Below are 13,219 nucleotides of genomic sequence, written 5' to 3'. Positions count from 1 at the left end.
AGACACAGAAAGACAGAAAGAGAGAAATCACCCCCCAGCAGGGATGGCAACACCACACTTTTTTTCTGTCAACCTTTTGGAATCCTTGTGTTTCAATATTTCTCTTATAAATAGCATGTAGCTTTTTTTTTTTTTTAAATCACTCTGATAATCTTTACCTGCTAATTGAACCATTCAATCCATTTACATTTAATATAATTGCAATGTATTTGGGGTTATAAATCAGCCATTTTACTATGTAGTTTTATTTTTCCTACCTTTTCTTTGTTTCTTTTTCCATTATTTATTTTCCCATTAGTTTGGAAATCATACAGTCTTACCATTTTTTATTAATTATATTAGGTTACAATTTTGTATTTGATTTACCCAGCTCTAATATCAATTGGTATTTTTAACATTTTCCCAGACAATTCAAGAAACTTAGAACTCTTTAAATCAATTTGCTTCTCTCCCAACCTTGATATTGTTGTATTTTAATGTTAACTGTACAGTAAATTATTCATTCAGCCAATGTTCATTTAGATACATGCACATTTTTACCAGAATAAAATTTATTTAAACAAAGAAAATAATTTGTAACTAGATTCTAAAATCAGCTTTGACATTGTTTTAGTCTGACAATCCAAATTGATTGACACAAAATGACAAAACAATTTCACATTCTAGTTATACGCAGGCAGTAATTATCTAGGAATTAATAACATTTTTCTTTATGGTGTAATCATAATACAATGGTCTATGAGGCTGAACCACATAGGAAAGTTCTTGGTTTGTATCTGAAGACCTCTGCCAGGGTGAGCATTTGCCCATAATCTGGGGCTGGCTGAGGCCAGGAGTAGAGTGTAATATGAGAACCCTGTTGGAGTGCTCTCTAACAGCTCCTAGAAGGAAGGAAGGAAGGAAGGAAGGAAGGAAGGAAGGCCGGCCGCCTATTTTTCCTTTATATTCTTCTCCTTAAGGAAACTAAGAGATTTAAATAATAAAACCTGGGACCTAGAAAGATGTGTCTGCCTGAAAGAGAAAATAGATCTTAGGTCTATGATAGAGTAGAGAAACAAATGTTTATGATAATAGACAAATGTTTATGATAATAAAAAGTTTGTGGAGGGCCAATTCTGTGGCTTAGTGGTTAAGGGAGCTAGATCCCACATGGCTGACAATACAGTTCAAGTTCCAGCCCTGGAAGCTATAAAACATGCTGGGCACATGCATATGCTTGCCTCAAATCTTGATAGGATGGTGTAATGATGGAAAAGGGATTATGGTGTGACCACATCCATGGGGGGTGTACTCTTCCCTTCTCCCTCTCAGTCTCTTTGTTTCTCTCCAGAGACAAAAATTTGCTGTTTGGCAATTAAAAAACTTTGTGGAAAAATTGAACTATAGTATGAATTTATTTCGGTGCAAAAAATTATTTGAAATCCACGCACAGTTTTTTTGGTAGTAATGCATTTTCCATGATTATATATATATATATATATGCACACATATATATATGTGTGTGTGTGTGTATCTATCTATCATCTGTCTATCAATCATCTATCTATCATCTATCTATACTCACATCAATGGCATCATTGAGGCAGGATAGATAATGTATCCTGGAAAGCTGGAGCTTGGGGAACCTAGAGCCAGGAGGAAGTGTGTCTGGCATCTCCTGGTTGCTTACCTTGTTCTCTGAAGAGTTCATCAGTGGACAGAGAAGAGGGATTACATCACTGAAGTGCACCAACCTGTTCCTGCAGTGGTTCCTCTGGTTATCTCCTCATACATGCCAGAAGTGGGAGTAGTTCCTGACATGTCCCCACGTCCAAAGTGGGGATGCCATCTTTCAGGTGTGTATCTCAGAGGGAAGCCAGAGATGGAACCCTGACGCTGGGGCAACACCCAGATCTGTGGTTCCTCCCTCTAACGGGTCCGGGACTACCAGAAGAAGAGGTCACAGGCCTGCAAGGATGTCAGAGCTTAGCAGACTACTTTCGAAGTCTATGAAGATCTCTGTCCATAAACTTAGTAAACAAGAGCTGCATCCAGGCTTCGCTATGGCCATTGTTTTCTCTGCATCCCTTTCCGAATGCACCGGAAGACCTCTTTGCTCTTGAAAACACTGTACCCTGAAGGCACTGCTCCATGGCATGAGGAGCTTTGCCAAGCTCTAGGACTCGGCCAAGCTCTCGCAGCTTCAGCCATGGTGGAGGGGTGAGCCTCCCCAGAGCTCTGACAGCCAACTGTGGGCCACCGGTGGTAGCAGAGGAGGCCGCAGTGGGCGGGGCCCAGGCGGAGGCACGTGACCGGAAGTGCCAGAAGGGGCGGACGTCGTCGCACAGGGGTGGGAGGCCGCGCTTTCTGAGGAGGAGACCCGGCTTAGCTAGGGGTTCCAGTGACAGGTGAGCCGCGGCCTTGGTGGCAGAAGGGGTTTATGAGAAGCAGGGGCAGTTTGGGGACTGATTTTGGGGCTTCATATGCTCAGACTTCATAGCGTGTACAAGGCTCTGAGGCAATTTTGATAGGGGAAAATTTACCTGTGTTCCCCAAATCCAGTGTTTTAGACAAAAGGATGTGCGTGAAAGAGCCCGGAGTTATTCCAGAGTGACACAAAGTCAGAATCTCATGTAGACACGGAGTCCACACGGTGGGCGATGTGGATCATACTCGATGTAACCCCTACTCCCATCCCCCCATGTCCCCATTCCCCCATCTTCCCCTCCAACCCCCATTTTGAGCAGACTCTCCACATAGTCGTCTTATGTAGGCCTCGTTTCCCAAAACTGCACGGGAGAAAGTGTTGACAGGAAGGGTGAAGACGACAGTGACTTAGGAAACAGAGGAAGGCAATGAAATGGAAAAGACGTTAGGGCATACAAGGCAGCTATTTTTAACAAATATGTTAATGCTCGGAGGTCAGAGATGGTTTGAATGTTTTCATTCTAAGCATGGTACTTTGTTAATTAAAAATAGGCATATTTTTACCACTTTAGTTTCTATTTGGAAAGTTGAGAATTTTTCTCATTTAAAATACTGCAGTCTGGTACAACATTCAACTTTCACCCAAACAGGAGATGCTTTTGCGAATTTATTTAATCCTTAAAATACCATGAGATAGACACTATTATTTCAATCTATTTTGTGTAAAAACTATTCCAGGAAACTGTGATTCAGAGACACAAATTAATCTGACAAGACCACACAAGTGATTAATGGCTGAGCCAGGATTTGAACCCAAGAGAACTCTGGTGTTTGTGATGTTAACCACAATTCTGTATAGTTGCTCAAGAACACATTCAAAATGATCTTATGTTAGGGCTAGCAGGTGGCATGATGGTTAAGGCCCACTACAAATTTCGGGTCCTAGACATGATGACCTGAAAAACACCCAGGGCACCTGTGCAAAACACGCAGGGCACAACGTGCACACTTGCCCAAAATCTGGAGAGGAGAATGTAGGAAACCATCCTCCCTGAGGGGTGATTTCTTTTTCCCTTTTTTTTTTTTCCTAGTCTTTGGGTACACCCTATGCCACAAAAATCTGGGGAAAAAAAAATTTAATTCCTGAGGAGAGACAATAACCACGAAGGAGGCTTTCAATTTTAAGAACCCAGCATTTGAAGACAGAAACTTTTTATTCTCATCCTTTAAGAATATTCTTTCTCTCTCACCAGTCCTCCCATCCCCTTTTAGAATCAAAACCCTTTAGAGGAAGAGCTATACCCAAAAGCTTTGGGCCTATGAAGAAGAATGGACTTTTATGTTGCTTCTTTATGATCATCAGCATGTTTATTGTACCTTCAAAAACATTTTTAAAATTTTATTTTTTCGGAGCAACAAATCCTTAGAAACAGTGAAGTTATAGATAGTAAATGTTTTAAGTTTTATAGGTCATATAGTTTCCCTCATGAGAACTCAATTTTACTCTTGTGGATGAAAGCCCTAGACAGTATATAAATTAACAGGGCATGGCTATTTTCCAAGAGAAAATTATTTATAAAAACAGTTGGCACATGGGGCCGACAGGTGGCAATGGTTAAGGGTGCTGGACTCTAACATGGCTGACCATAGTTTGAGTCCCAGACCTGGAGGCTTGCTTTCTCATTTTCTCTCTCTCTCTCTCTCTCTCTCTCTGTGTGTGTGTCTCTGTGGAAATATTAAAATAATAATAAAGTTAAATAAAATAATTCTTAAAAAAAGAAAAAAAGATGGCTCATTGGGTTTGACTTGTGGGCCTGGCTATCTCTATAGAGACAGCCCTGGTCTAGACTTTATAAAGTAATTTGTAGGTCATTTTTTTCTGAATAGTAATCAATGTGTGTTAAGTACATTCTCTGTCAGGCACTGTGCAAACATGCATATGAACTAATTTTGTACACTAACTCGATACGATAAATACTTTGAGAATTCTGTTGTACAGGTGAGGAAAACGTATCAAGATTAAATTACTCATGTATCTCTTAAGTGGAGCTGAGACTTTGCTAAAGGGTGTCTGTCTCACTAGAGAGACAGAAAACAAGAAATCACCCCCCCTCCCCCCAGAAGGGATGGTCAAGCTGCAATCCTTTTGCCACCATTTTCCTCTCAGGATTTTGGGCATGTGTATACATGTGCCTGGCATGAGTTTCAAGCCACTAGGTCCTGGACTTGAACCGTGGTCGGCCATGTGGGAGTCCAGTGACGTAACCATTATGCCATCTGCTGGTCCAGAGACTTTGTTCTTATATGCTATGTTCTACTAATTGGTTCAAACAGATTACTTGTTTTATAGCATGCCAGGATTATTTTATTTTTATTTTCTTACTTATTCTGATGTATTACGTTGTCAGAAAAGTTGTGATGCATTTTTGCTTCAAAAACCACATCATGACTTTTCCCACAACTTGATATTTGGGAACTTTTTTCCATTATAATTATGCATAATTTTTTTGAGTCTACAGTTTATTTATTTTTGAGTCCGCAGTTTTAGCCTGTGACATTTCTAGCTACAACTTTAAAAAAAATTCTCTACTCCCAATTTATATCTGATGCTTAGCATGTAGTAATTAATATTTATATAAAACTCATGGCTTACAATACTGTATCTGGTATGACTACAAATATAAAGAAATCTAATGACTTCAAAGAACACTGAAGAGCAATATCCAAGAATTCAGGAGATAAGTGCTTTTAGAACCACTTGACAAAACTGTAGTGGAAGATGTAGACACAAGATCACTTCTCTCTACAATAAGGGAACTGAAGATAAAAGACCATTCTGGGAATGTGAGAGGTTTTCTTTTTGTTCTTTTCAAGTATGCACGTGTCAGCTGAGAAAACTGGAGTACATCAAATAGAAGGGTGTAATTCTAGGGGCACAACTGACATCCTTTGTGAGACTGGTTTTTTCTTCACCAAAGCATAGTGGTCCCAAATCCAACTCTTGGTGAGTCTTAGAGGCACAATGATATCATTAAGTGAGCAAGCACTCGAAATCATCAGAAAATAATTTTTATGTTCATATGTTTTCTTTTGAATTCATGTTTTAATTCAGTAAAAAAGAAATTTTGCCATATAAAACATCTAAAAGGAATACTCATTGTCTTTAGATTTGAGAATTTGCAGAGTACTATGTCTTTGTAAAACTTATTTCATGATAGTATTTTTTTAACTGCAGAAAAGTTGAACAGATTCCTTTAACCATCTTATTTTTGTGTCATTTTTTTGTAGTCTTCAAGTAGTATCTGTGTTTTCCGGTAAAGACAAACACAAAACAATAGGCTAGAATATAGATCCCTGCTTATGGTTCTGTAGAACAGGACAGAAATGCTAACTGAATCTAGATTTCTTGAATATTTTTCAGCTTCTTATACAACTGAATTAAACAAATAGCTGACAGGAGAAATAAGTCATTTTAGGCAGAAGTTGCTGGCATTTCCCCCCCTCATTAACAGTTTTATTCATTTAGAATACATCACCAACATGGAAACTTGCTGAACATTATAACTATTTTCGACTTTTGAATTTATGCTGAAATTATATTATCCGATTCTCTTTGTAGCCTACCTGTATTTCACTGCAGAAATTGACATTAAAGAAGTCTTTTTTGCTCACTTGTCATTAGGTCACTAAAATAAATGCAGTTCTTGCAAACATCAAAGTAAAGAATCAGAGAATGTTAGAGATGGGAAGAACTTTAGAGATTATTTAATTTAGTATTTCTCAACCTCAGAAGTATTGATAATTTAGTTTGGGTCAGTCTTTGTTGTGGGGTGAGTGCAGTGGGGGGAGGTCATCCCATGCATTGTAGCATATTTAGTAATATTCTTGGTTTTTACCCACTAGGTGCCAGTAGCATACCCATATCTAGCCCTAGCTGTGACAGTCGAATATTTCTCCAAATAGTGATAAATGCTTCTTGGGAGAGGGGGTAAAAAATCACTCTCATTTGAGAAATGCTGATTTAGTACAATCTTTTCATTATAAAATGATATGAATGTCCTGCCTATGTTTCCTTAGTTAAGAGATACTCTCACTTATCCAGTTAGTAGCATAGCTAGGTCTAGTATGCTTGAGGTAAGATAAAATGAATGGAGTTATGGATATAATTAAGGCTTGCCTTTAAATAGAAATGACAAGTCTAAAATTTTAATTTAGTAAAATTCTTTTTGCTTTTATGATATTTTCTGTTATTTTTAGTTCTTTTTTCTAGGGTCCTGAGATTATGCTATTGATCAGTGCTACTAAAAGTCACTGAACATTCTGTTTAAGTCAACTATTTATGTATTTTCTTTTGCAGCAAGCCATTCTCAGTAAAGGAAGCCATGTGTTGATTCCTAATGCAGGCTCATCTCATTGTCCCATGAGAGTTCACAGACAAACATCAATCTCTCGTCCCTTATTGCGTAGCATTAGATACTGCTTGGACATGCCTCACCTTGGGGCTCTGGTCTCTGCTTAGCATAGTCACAGAATAAACCATATTATTACCTTTATTAAGCTCATTAAATGTAAATAATTATATATCAGTTCTCTTAAAACACATTGCATCTTTGCGAGAATGCCCTAGTAAGAGAGTCTTTTGATGATAACACTAATTCTATCAGACATTGAAAAATTCCATATAGGAGAGTGTGTAAATAAATGCAGTTCTTGCAAACATCAAAGTAAAGAATCAGAGAATGTTAGAGATGGGAAGAACTTTAGAGATTATTTAATTTAGTATTTCTCAACCTCAGAAGTATTGATAATTTAGTTTGGGTCAGTCTTTGTTGTGGGGTGAGTGCAGTGGGGGGAGGTCATCCCATGCATTGTAGCATATTTAGTAATATTCTTGGTTTTTACCCACTAGGTGCCAGTAGCATACCCATATCTAGCCCTAGCTGTGACAGTCGAATATTTCTCCAAATAGTGATAAATGCTTCTTGGGAGAGGGGGTAAAAAATCACTCTCATTTGAGAAATGCTGATTTAGTACAATCTTTTCATTATAAAAGGATATGAATGTCCTGCCTATGTTTCCTTAGTTAAGAGATACTCTCACTTATCCAGTTAGTAGCATAGCTAGGTCTAGTATGCTTGAGGTAAGATAAAATGAATGGAGTTATGGATATAATTAAGGCTTGCCTTTAAATAGAAATGACAAGTCTAAAATTTTAATTTAGTAAAATTCTTTTTGCTTTTATGATATTTTCTGTTATTTTTAGTTCTTTTTTCTAGGGTCCTGAGATTATGCTATTGATCAGTGCTACTAAAAGTCACTGAACATTCTGTTTAAGTCAACTATTTATGTATTTTCTTTTGCAGCAAGCCATTCTCAGTAAAGGAAGCCATGTGTTGATTCCTAATGCAGGCTCATCTCATTGTCCCATGAGAGTTCACAGACAAACATCAATCTCTCGTCCCTTATTGCGTAGCTTTAGATACTGCTTGGACATGCCTCACCTTGGGGCTCTGGTCTCTGCTTAGCATAGTCACAGAATAAACCATATTATTACCTTTATTAAGCTCATTAAATGTAAATAATTATATATCAGTTCTCTTAAAACACATTGCATCTTTGCGAGAATGCCCTAGTAAGAGAGTCTTTTGATGATAACACTAATTCTATCAGACATTGAAAAATTCCATATAGGAGAGTGTGTGTATGTGTGTGTGTATGAATATATATATATACACACACACATAAATCAAAGAGAAAGAGAAAGCTAGAAGTGGAACGAGAAAGAGGTAGACAGACAAAAGGGATGGGAGTACTTCCAGCAAGAGTGTTCAGGCAGAGAGGAGGATTCATGCACACTTCAGCAAGAAAGAGCTTGGTAATTTCCATAATAGGAAGAAGTTAACTGAAGCTGAGGGTAGAGTTCAAGGGGAAAATGAGACCCTGGAAGAGTAAGCACAAGGCAGATGGTAGAGGATGTGTAAGACAAGTTAAGTAGTTTTGATTTCATCAAAAGGACAATGAAAAGTCAAGGATGTAAACTGAACAGATTGAATAGAGAATATTTACCAGAAAGCTGTTTCCATGATTATTCAAGGATTTTCAGTCTTTTTGTTACCTTGGTTATAGAACCGGTCTAAAGGTGCCCTGGGACAGAGCTAAATTAATGATAAAGATATCGAGGCATTGTTATTTTCTAAATGTGTGAGTTTTTATAAAATAATGCCAAACTAAACAGAGGGATCAATGTCAGGACACAAATTTCATTCAAGAGGATATTTGATTTAGAACTTAACAGCCTAGAAAAAGATTTAGGAGATCTTCAAGTCCAGAGAGGAAAGAAATAGTTTCTAAATTCAGCTTAGAAAGCTGGTGGCCACATGAACTTCTATTAGCATTTAAATAAATAACCTTAGCCCTAACTAGAGCATGAACATTTGGAAAGCAGTCTCAGTTTTGGAAAAAGCTTCTGCTGGTTCAGTTTTTGTACTGCTGATGGAACAATCTGTTCCCGTTACAGTGCGCTGCTACCTTGATGAAATAGAAAGATTGCAAGCTGTACAACTGGGAAACCAACAAAGTCAAGCTGTCCTGACTTTTCTTGTTTAGCCTTTCAATTGTCAATTTAGCCATTATCTGGGACATGTTTGACACAGGAGGAGGTCCATCTTGCCACCTCCGAAATGTCCACATTTTGCTTATTGCTTTTTCCGGATTTAATTAAACATATGCTTGTTCTATGCAGTATGAAGAGCGTGTGGTCAGTGAATCAGAAGATGACTAAAATAATGCCGTGGTGCTCTTTGAAATAAAACCATAAAGTTTATATAAAGAGAGTGTAGTGTGGCAATAATAACTCCTGTCATTGTTCAACTATGAAAGAGAAATCCCGAAGTTTGACTTCTTCCTACTTTTCTTCATATAGATGACCAACACTATGAGAGGATTATTACCAATAAATTCAACTTACCACTTTCCCCTGAAGCCATTGGACAAAATACTTTTTATGTCATGAACTAATAAACAAGAACCTTTTAAATCCACGTTTCCTTTCAGACTTTGCAAAACATGAAAATTTTAATTTTATAGAGGAAGATATTCTTTTCAGGATTGTCTTTGGACATGAATAGGGTAAAAGTACCATTCAAGACATTTAAAGATAAATGTTACGTGTATTTGGCAGAATATTTAGAGATGCTTAGTGAAAGGTCTTGTGTGAATTTTAAAATATCAGTATTAACTGATATCAAATACTAGAATCACATTCTTCAAATGAGGCTTTGGGGAAAATTGTTTTGACCATACAACCTTTGGTAATAATTCTATTCGTTCAATGTGGTTTATTTTTTGTTTTCATGAATATTAATTTGATTCTGAGAAAATTAAGAAATTAAGTTTAGGCCTGGCCCATAGTGCAATGATTGAGGGTACTGGATCCCACATGGCTGACTGGTTTGAATCCTAGATCTGGAGGCTTGAAAAACACACTAGGTCTGTGTGTGTGTGTGTGTGTGTGTATGTGCAAACTCAAATGCACTCACAATTTTGATGAAAAGGATGAAGAGAGGAAAAAGGATTATGGTATGACCACATCCCTTTCAGACCTGTTTTTTATTTCTCTCTCCCTGGTGAGTGCATGTGCCCTCTGGTAAGTAAAAGAGAAAAAAAAAGAAAAGAAAAAGGAAAGAAAGCTTAATAAGGGCAATTTTCCTCTTATGTAAAAAATGTCTTGCTAATTAAATTTTTTTTTTTTTTTTACTACAGGCTATGCTGTAATCTTTTCCTCTTTATTCTCCTGTTGAGATTTTGGGCATGCATTCACAGATGCCCATTGTGTTATTCAAGCTGCCAGATCTGGGACTTGCGCAGTTGGCCATGTGGGATCCAGCTGCCTCAGCCACTATGCCACCAGCTGGTCCAAAAAAAACTTATTAATTTTTTTAGTTCTACTTTTTAAGGATGAGGCTACATTACTTTAACGTTTTTTTTTTTAACCTGTTTATTTTGTTGTTTTCTTTTTTTAGAGAGAAATGGGTGTATGTTAGGTCACAATTGAAGTTTTCAGCAGTTCTTTATATATTATTCTTGAAAATAGTAAATTTCTGCTCCTGGGACAAAAGTATCATAAGTATATTTATGATACGAAAGTATCATAAATATAAAAGTTACAGGATAAAACTATTATAATACTGTATTTAAGAACTGTGTTAAAATAAGAGTAGAGGAATTAGCTGTGGAAGAGATATGGCTTCCAAGATTGACAAATGGCTAGGAGTACATTTTCTTACTCACTGAGAATCAGAAAAACAACTCTGTGGAAAATGATGTTTAGAACTAGCTACCTTGTTTAGGGGGAGGAGGAAAATGGATTGTAGATGAAGGGGATTTAACTTTTATAGATGAAGGGGATTTAATTTTCTGTTCATTCTTATTCATTCAACGGATAATTTCTGTATCTTGCTAGCAGTTTGCATTTATTTTAATTAATTAATTAATTTTCAGTGTGCTGTAGGGCACATGCATTTGTTGAAGAGAGAGAGAGAGAGAAAGTGAGAAGTCTCCCCTAGGGGAATGGCCACATCACAGTCCCTACTCCTCAGATCTCTTTAGATTTGGGGCATGCATGCTTACATGTATTTTTCAAGCCACTGAATCAGGGACTTGAACTGTGAAGTTGGCCATGTAGGATCCAGCTTCCTTTACCACCACGCCAACAGCTGACATGCTGTTTTTCTTTTTTTTTTTTTTTTTTTTAATTTTTTGGTTGGTCCTTTTTTTTTTTTAAAAAAAATAATTAGTTATTTACTTATTTATTTATTTTAATTTAACAAGCAAGAAACAGAATGAGAGAGAGAGAGAAAGTGAGAAAGCAAGCCACCAGGCCCAGGACTCCAATCGTGGTCGGCCATGTGGAAGTCCAGCGTCCTGAACCAACACTCCACCTGCCTGCTCTCTGTTTGCTTTTAAGAGGAAATTTTCTAGTTACTTTTTTTTTGGTGCCATCACCATGATAAACACTATATGTGAATAGTTTAGGCAAATTATTAGTAGCTTTGTAATAATCTTGTAAATAATCTTGTAAATAATCTCTAAACTGAAGTATTTTGGCAGTCTTCTTTTGATTTTCTGAAGTGAACTAGCCATATTGACTCTTAGGTTCTGTCGTTAATATTTCTCCCAAGAGTCAAATCTATATACCTTTTGTCATTCTCATTCTGCTTCTAATCTTTAGGTATTTATGATTTTTGTTGATAAATATTTTGACATTTTATTCTTTCTCTTTTAGTTTTCTCTGTATTTATCAAGTTCTCATAATTTTGAGGGTTTTTAAAGTTCATTTTTTAAATTCATAAATAAGAGCACAAGAAAGAGCATGTGTGCATGCACGTGAGAGAGAGAGAGAGAATGAGAGAGAGAGAGAGAGAGAGAGAGAGAGAGTCATTCTCATCTTCTTTCCCCAGTCTTCTCTGAATCAGGATCTTGAGTGCCTGCATGTTTCAGGTAATCTTGGGATCCAAACCTGTGGTCAGTCATGTGACTTCCAGCACTGCAGATCAGTATGCTAGTACCTGAACCACTGAGGCTAGTCTCTTGAAATTTTTAATGTTTATTAAGTGTAGCAAGTAGTGACCTAGTTGTCTCCATACTTTGGACATGAATCTTACCCTTTCTAGGCTCTCCTGACTTCTCTGGAATATGAGGGATATACTAAATTAGTATATTTCAGTGGCGACTATCTGCAGTTGGGTTCTTTTGAAACAGTCTTCGAGAGGGAGAGTTGAGTGCAGAAGTTTTACTGGGATGCATTCATAAGAATACTGCTGTCATGAAGTTCAGAAGGCAGGATTGTTAGAGGGAGAAGCTGACCTGCAGTAAGATAGCAGCCAAGGGCTTTCCATCCATGTTACATCGAAGAAGGCCTTCTAAACTGTCCCAAGTTGAAGCAAAGGAGTCAGCCCTCTGTTCCTGTATCAGCCAGACATCACGCACGATACTTCCTGGGAGGAGGAATAACCTTGGACAAGACAGTTCTCTTAGTAATGCCATGATGGACATAGCTATGAGTCATAAGCAAACTATATTCTTGGAAAATGGGAGTGAATACATTGGCCTTGAAGAAATGGGCACATTAGGACACAGAGCATCAGGTTGCACTTCTGGTTCCTTGGGCAGGGTGGCTTTTTGATATGTGGAATAATCCACATAATAGGCATTAGAGGCATGTAGTATCCCTGGGCCCCACCCACTAGGACCATCACACATTCTCCCACATATCCAAACCACTCTTGAGACCTAGTTGAGAATCATTGGAGATCACTGGGCTATAGGATTGCTTATGTCTACTGTGGCTCTAACATTGTTGTCTCTGGATGAGTTAATATATTCTCGATTATAGCACCTCCCGACCAAAGTTAGAAAAGATCTGGCTAGTGACTGATTCTGTTGTGACTCAGATAATGCTGTGCTGAACCTTGTTGAATATAAATAGTTCTGTGGAATTGCTAGGTTAAAGGGCATGAAGATTTGAAGAGAGCATTACTGTGTATTGGGTTGTCGGGAAAGACATGACACATTTTTTTGCATAGAAAAATATGTCATGCCTTTCTCAGTGACCTAATATTACCTGACAATTTATGTTCTCATTGGCCATCTAGCAACTATGTGCTTTTACTTTTTTCTCTTCATTAATCTGAATCTCTGTAAATTTCATTGATACTGTAGACGGGTCCAGAAGGTAGGTAAGGATGTAGGACTTGTTTGTGTACCACAGGTCTATTTTTATTCAGATTCCACTAATGCTTTCCATTGCTGACAA

General features: G+C 37.5%; 1 protein-coding gene across 1 annotated transcript in view; it reads left to right on the top strand.

Moving 5' to 3' along the window:
* Nucleotides 1-2,326: 2,326 nt before the first annotated feature.
* The window catches only part of IQCM (IQ motif containing M), a 472,102-nt gene continuing 461,209 nt past the window's right edge, over nucleotides 2,327-13,219 (top strand). Inside the window, exon 1 of the mRNA XM_006162328.2 lies at nucleotides 2,327-2,387. The gene's annotated coding sequence lies outside the window, so the exon portion shown is untranslated. The remainder of the gene's footprint in view (nucleotides 2,388-13,219) is intronic.

The sequence above is a fragment of the Tupaia chinensis genome, unplaced genomic scaffold (assembly GCF_000334495.1).
Source record: "Tupaia chinensis unplaced genomic scaffold, TupChi_1.0 Scaffold139871_1, whole genome shotgun sequence".
NCBI lineage: Eukaryota > Metazoa > Chordata > Mammalia > Scandentia > Tupaiidae > Tupaia > Tupaia belangeri.
This window is presented reverse-complemented; position numbering and strand designations above follow the sequence as displayed.